Raw genomic sequence first — 7,076 nt, 5'->3', positions numbered from 1 at the left:
CAGGAGGTGTTAGGTGTTAGGTACTAGGTTGGATTTGATGATCTCTGAGGCCTTTTCCAACCTTACTGATTCTGTGATGCTGTGATTCTCTGGTGAGTCTCTGGTGAGTCTCTGGTGATTCTTTGGTGATTCTCTGGTGATTCTCTGGTGAGTCTCTGGTGATTCTCTGGTGAGTCTCTGGTGAGTCTCTGGTGAGTCTCTGGTGAGCCTCTGGTGAGTCTCTGGTGATTCCATGGCCACCCCCTCTGGACATCTCAGAGGCCTTATTTTCCCCCACAGGCTTTTTCAATCCCTTGGGTTCCCATTCAGAATGTTTATTTCTCTTCTTCCATTATGCACTCACAGAGATGTAAAATGCCTTGAGAAAGGCCAAACAGCTCACTGGGAGGAGAAACAGGGAAGAGAGGAAAGGATTTGATCAAAGTGAAAGGGAGAACACTTTTTGCTGCTCACCTCAGCGCTTCCTGCGTTGCAAGGTGCTGTGGCTGGGGTCATAGACCTAGCTTTAAGTTGGAATGGAATGGAATGGAATGGAATGGAATGGAATGGAATGGAATGGAATAGAATAGAATAGAATAGAATAGAATAGAATAGAATAGAATAGGATGGGATGGGATGGGATGGAATGGAATGGAATAGAATAGAATAGAATAGAATAGAATAAAATGGGATGGGATGGGATGGAATGGAATGGAATGGAATAGAATAGAATAGAATAGAATAGAATAGAATAAAATGGGATGGGATGGGATGGAATGGAATGGAATGGAATAGAATAGAATAGAATAGAATGGGATGGGATGGGATGGGATGGAATAGAATAGAATAGAATAGAATAGAATAGAATAGAATAGAATAGAATAGAATAGAATAAAATGGGATGGGATGGGATGGAATGGAATAGAATAGAATAGAATAGAATAGAATAAAATGGGATGGGATGGAATGGAATGGAATGGAATAGAATAGAATAGAATAGAATAGAATAGAATAGAATAGAATAGAATAGAATAGAATAGAATAGAATAAAATGGGATGGGATGGGATGGAATGGAATGGAATGGAATAGAATAGAATAGAATGGGATGGGATGGGATGGGATGGAATAGAATAGAATAGAATAGAATAGAATAGAATAGAATAAAATGGGATGGGATGGAATGGAATGGAATGGAATAGAATAGAATAGAATAGAATAGAATAGAATAGAATAGAATAGAATAGAATGGGATGGGATGGAATGGAATGGAATAGAATAGGATGGGATGGGATGGGATGGGATGGAATAGAATAGAATAGAATAGAATAGAATAGAATAGAATAGAATAGAATAGAATAAAATGGGATGGGATGGGATGGGATGGAATGGAATAGAATAGAATAGAATAGAATAGAATAGAATAGAATAGAATAAAATGGGATGGGATGGAATGGAATGGAATGGAATAGAATAGAATAGAATAGAATAGAATAGAATAGAATAGAATAGAATAGAATAAAATGGGATGGGATGGGATGGGATGGAATGGAATGGAATAGAATAGAATGGGATGGGATGGGATGGGATGGAATAGAATAGAATAGAATAGAATAGAATAGAATAGAATAGAATAGAATAGAATAGAATAGACCAGGTTGGAAGAGACCTTCAAGATCATTGTGTCCAACCTATCACCCAACACCACCTAATCAACTAACCCATGGCACCAAGCACCCTATCAAGTCTCCTCCTGAACACCTCCAGGGATGGTGACTCCACCACCTCCCTGGGCAGCACATCCCAATGGGCAATCTCTCTCTCTCTGTGTAGAACTTCTTCCTAACCTCCATCCTAAACCTCCCCTGGCACAGCCTGAGACTGTGTCAATCAGGCTCCCACTAAGCCATGGCTTTTGTTTTGCTGTGAGGTATCAGGAGCACCTGGCTGCAGCCACCCCCTCCTGTGGAGGGGCCAGGAGCAGACCTGGGGTGCTGGCCCTGCTGCTGTAGCTGTGCACTGCTGAGGCCCTTTGTTAGCAGCCAGAAGTGCGTAGCCCCTGCTCTGGCAGAGCTGGGATTTAGGGCAAATCCCTTTCCAGGAGATTTAAAGCAACTTCAAATCTGCCTGAGATTTCAAAGCAGTAGAGCAGGGAAGCTTTGGGGATTTAGGGTGTTTGCAAATTTGCAAATGTTAGCAATGGCATCAGCTGAGCAGGCTGCCACTCAGCACAGGGAGCAAAAGCTGCTTCCCCCCCTCCCCTTTCTCCCTTTTTTGCTTTTTGGTTTTGTGTTTTCTTTCTTTTGATTCTCTCCAGCAAGAAGCTGGAGAGCAGCTCCTGAAGTGCTGCTGTGGCATCGAGTGCACCCTCAGCAGGGTTGCTGATGACACCAAGCTGTGTGGGGCAGCAGGCAGCTGGAGGGAAGGATCCATCCAGAGGGACCTGGAGAGGCTGCAGAGCTGGGCACAAGCCAACCTCAGGAGGTTCAACAGGACCAAGGGCAGGGTCCTGCAGCTGGGTCAGGGCAATCCCAGGCACAAATGCAGGCTGGGCAGGGACTGGCTGGAAAGCAGCCCTGAGGAGAGAGCCTTGGGGGTGCTGGGGGAGGAGAAGCTCAACAGGAGCTCTCAGTGTGCACTTGCAGCCCAGAGAGCCAAGCAGAGCCTGGGCTGCAGCAAGAGAAGTGTGGCCAGCAGGGCAAGGGAGGGGATTCTGCCCCTCTGCTCAGCTCTGCTGAGACCCCACCTGGAGCACTGCCTCCAGTTCTGGAGCCCCTATTGCAAGAGGGATCTGGAGGTGCTGGAAGGTGTCCAGAGCAGGGCCAGGAGGATGAGCAGAGGCCTGGAGTTAGGTATTAGGGAACAGGTTGGATTTGATGATCTCTGAGGTCTTCTCCAACCTTATTGATTCCATGATTCAATGGTTCTGTGATTTGCAGTGTCCTTGTTCAGACAGTCCCTGTTTACAGTGAATTCTCCATTTTCCCTCTCTGCAATCTCACTGTCAGGGTCAAAGGAGCTGGCCTCAAAATCAGGATAAGATTTATCCTTGGATGGCAAAGCTGCCCTTTGAGGAGGACTTTTCCAGACATTGTCAATGCAGGTTTGCTTCATGAAGCAGGGAGACTAAACCTCACTTACTGAGAGTGGCTTCAGATGCTTTAGGGTTTCACTGGATTGGGGTTTTGGAGGTGTGGGATTTGAACTGATAGAGCTCTGAAATAACCTTTCATAACTGGGGAGGTTCTCCTGCCCCTCTGCTGAGACCTCACCTGCAATATTGCAGCCAGCTCTGGGCTGCCCAGCTCAGGAGGGACAGGGATCTGCTGGAGAGAGTCCAAGGGAGGGCTGCAAGGATGCTGAAGGGACTGCAGCACTGCCTGGGGAGGAGAGGCTGAGAGCCCTGGGGCTGTTCAGTCTGGAGAGGAGAAGGCTGAGAGGGATCTGATCAATGTCTGTCAATAGCTGAGGGCTGGGGGTGAAAAGGAAGGGGACAGGGACAGGCTGTGCTCAGTTGCTCCCTGGGATAGGACAAGAGGTAATGGATGGAAACTGCAGCACAGGAGGTTCCAGCTCAACATGAGGAGGAACTTCTTCCCTGTGAGGGTCCCAGAGGCCTGGAGCAGGCTGCCCAGAGAGGTTGTGGAGTCTCCTTCTCTGGAGCCTTCCCATCCCTGTCTGGATGTGTTCCTGTGTGACCTGTGCTGGATTCTCTGCTCCTGCTCAGGCAGGGGGCTTGGACTGGAGGGTCTCCAGAGGTCCCTTCCAACCCCTAACATCCAGTGAGCTGTGATCTCACACAATCCTTGCATGGTGGTGGTTGGAAGGGACCTCTGGAGATCCTCCAGCCCAACCCCCTGCTGAAGCAGGGTCACCCCTAGCAGGCTGCACAGGACCTGTGCAGTGGGACCACCTCTCCCCGTGGTGATTGCCACGGCTACCTGCGCTGTCGCCGCCGGGCAGAGGAAGCTGCTGACGTGCAGCTCTGGCTGGAGAGCTGAGGAGCAGCATATGGCTTGTCCCCAGGGTGTGTTGTGAATGATTTGCTCAGTGCACTGTGTATAAAATGTGGTGTTTGGAGACACCAGTGCTCTGGAGCAGGCTGAGAGCCTGCTGCTAACTGCAATGTATAAATGAGCTTAGCAAAGCTGCACTTCCAGCCTCATCCAAGCTTGGAGGACACATCTGCCCTGCTGTGAGCAGGCAGCTGAGCAAGCCCATACCTGGCTTTGTGTGCCAGGCTGCCCTGGGTTAGTGCTCTGTACAAACCTTGAACAGCTTGACCTAGAGAAGCTGGAGAGCTGGGGGAGAGGAGCCTCATGAAGCTCCACAAGGGCAGGTGAAGAGTCCTGCACCTGGGCAGGAACAGTTCCTGCAGCTGTACAGGTGAGGGGTGACCTGCTGGGAAGCAGCTCCACAGAGTAGGACCTGGGAGTGCTGCTGGACAAGTTCACCATCAGCCTGCAATGTGACCTCGTGGCCAAAAAGGGCAATGGGCTCCTGTGGAGCACAAAGAGTGTGGCCAGCAGGTTGAAGAAGGGTCTTCTTTCCCTTTTGCTCTGTCCTAGTGAGGCCACAGCTGTAATATTTGGTCCAGTTCTGGGCTCCCCAGTTCAAGAGAGTCAGGGAACTGCTGGAGAGAGTCCAGGGGAGGCTATAGAGCTGCTGAGGGGCCTGGAGCAGCTCTGGGAGGAGCAAAGGCTGAGAGCCCTGGGGCTGAGAGCCTGCAGGAGAGCAGCCCCAGAGGGCAGCTGAGCAATGCTCAGCAGGAGCTGAAGGAGCTGTGGAGGGCAAGAAGTGGAGGTTGGAACAAGCTAAAGAGGAACCAGACCTGCTTTTGTAGTCAGTTAATTTTCACCCAGCTTTGCTAGGCTGTGCATTATCTGCCCAGCAGTGGTTTTGACTCCTAGCTCTGCTCCATGCCCTGACAAAAGCCTCTGCTGTGTGCAAAGTTGGTTTTATTTTCCCTTTCCACTGCAGCCTCTCCCCACACATTCTACCTTTTGTTAGTGTGTTCTCCCTGTCAAAGCCTTTCTCAGGCTGACACTTTTCTTCCCAAGCTTCCCCTCTTCTCTTACAGGCCCTTTTCATTGCCTTGCAGCAGCACTTCCCACACGCTGGGGTGCTTTGGGTTTGTTCCCTTGGTTTTTCTGCTCCTCCTGATTATTTCATTTCCCACCCTTGACAGCCCTTCAAGCTCCTGTGAATGGAAGTGTCTTCAAGCTGTTTGCTTCCTCTCAAGCAGCATCAGCTTTTTAATACCAGGGAGGTCTGAGGGGAAGCAAGATGCAAAGGATGACATTTCTGAAGAGGAGAAGATTTCCATGCTGTCAGTGTAATGCTAATGGCAGAGAGAATCAATCAGTGCTGCAGCCCAACACTGACATCTCCCTTATACTCCTGAGCAGGGCTACCAGCAATCCAGCCAGAGCCATCTGCAAATAAACTATTTGACTGCTTATCCCACTCAAAATAAGTGATTTAAAAGGAGCAAAGTGGGTAAGTAAGAGCCCTTGCTGGGAATCCTCTTCCTGCGCTCCTTCAGCCTGAGAAGAGAAGGCTCCAGGGAGACCTAATAGCAACCTTCCAGTACCTGAAGGGGGCTACAAGGAAGCTGCAGAGGGACTGTTCCCAAAGGCCTACAGGGACAGGAGCAGGGGCAATGGCTTCAAAGTAGAGCAGAGCAGATTGAGATTGGATGTGAGCAACAAGTTCTGCAGCAGGAGGCTGCTGCAACACTGCAATAGGTTGCCCAGGGGGGTGGTTGAGGCTCCATCCCTGCAGATATTCCAGGTGAGGTTGGACAGGGCTGTGGGCAACCTGATCTAGTTGGGGCTGTCCCTGCTGAGTGCAGGGGGTTGGGCTGGATGAGCTTTGGAGCTCCCTTCCAACCCAAACTGTTCTGTGATTGAAGCTGTGGAGCAGCCTTCGGTGAGATCCATTAGATTGTACCCCTCTAATAGTGAGCTCTGTCTTTTGAGCCAAGAATCCCAGCATGGTAGGGGATGGAAGAGGCTTCTGGAGATCATCTAGTCCAGCCCCTCTGCTAGAGCAGGTTCACCTAGAACAAACTGTACAGGATTGTGTCCAGGCAGGTTTTGAATGACTCCAAGGGAAACTCCACAACCTCTCTGGGCAGCCTGTTCCAGGCTCAAAGCAAAGATGTTCCTCTTCATGTTTAGATGGAACTTGGTATGGTCAAATTGGCTCCTGCTAGTTCTTGTCCTGTCACTGAACAGTTCAAGGGGAACCCAGGAGGTTCTTTACTTTAAGGATTCCAGAACATTGGTGCAGGCTGCCCAGAGAGGTTGTGGAGTCTCCTTCTCTGGAGAGCTTCCAACCTGCCCTGGGCATTGTGCTCCTGGGCAAGCTGCTGTGGGTGCCCTGCTGGAGCTGGGGGTTGGACTGGATGATCTCCAGAGGTCCCTCCTGACCCCCTGGGATTCTGTCAGTCTCTTTACAGTATTCATGTGGTCTCTCACTTCTGTTCTTCCTTCTGGAAGGGAAATTAGTTCTTTTTTGACCCAAACCCCCTAGTTTAGGAAGATGGAGCCACCAGCAACTGTTGTGCAGTGGTGCTGCTGATGTGAACATCGGTTTTGTGCTCCCAAGTAGCCAATGATAGGACAAGAGGAAATGGCCTCAAGCTGCACCAAGGGAGATTGAGGTTGGACATTACAGGAAATGTTTTTGCTGCAAGGGTGGCCAGGGACTGGAAACAGGCTGCCCAGGGACTGGAAACAGGCTGCCCAGGGACTGGAAACTGGCTGCCCAGGGACTGGAAACTGGCTGCCCAGGGACTGGAAACTGGCTGCCCTGGGACTGGAAACTGGCTGCCCTGGGACTGGAAACTGGCTGCCCAGGGACTGGAAACAGGCTGCCCAGGGACTGGAAACTGGCTGCCCTGGGAGGTGGTGGACTGGAGGTGTCCATGGCAGACACAGGACTTTGGGACATGGTTCAGTGGTTGTGGTGGTGGTTGGCTGATGCTTGGACTTGATGATCTTAGAGGTCTTTTCCAGCCTTAATGAATCATTTAAGTGTGTGCAGGGTTATTATAACCAGAAGCTAACCAACAATCACAGAGCAGACAAGGCTG

The sequence above is a fragment of the Dryobates pubescens genome, chromosome 32, assembly GCF_014839835.1.
Source record: "Dryobates pubescens isolate bDryPub1 chromosome 32, bDryPub1.pri, whole genome shotgun sequence".
Taxonomy (NCBI): domain Eukaryota; kingdom Metazoa; phylum Chordata; class Aves; order Piciformes; family Picidae; genus Dryobates; species Dryobates pubescens.
Note: the sequence above shows the minus strand (reverse complement) of the source record.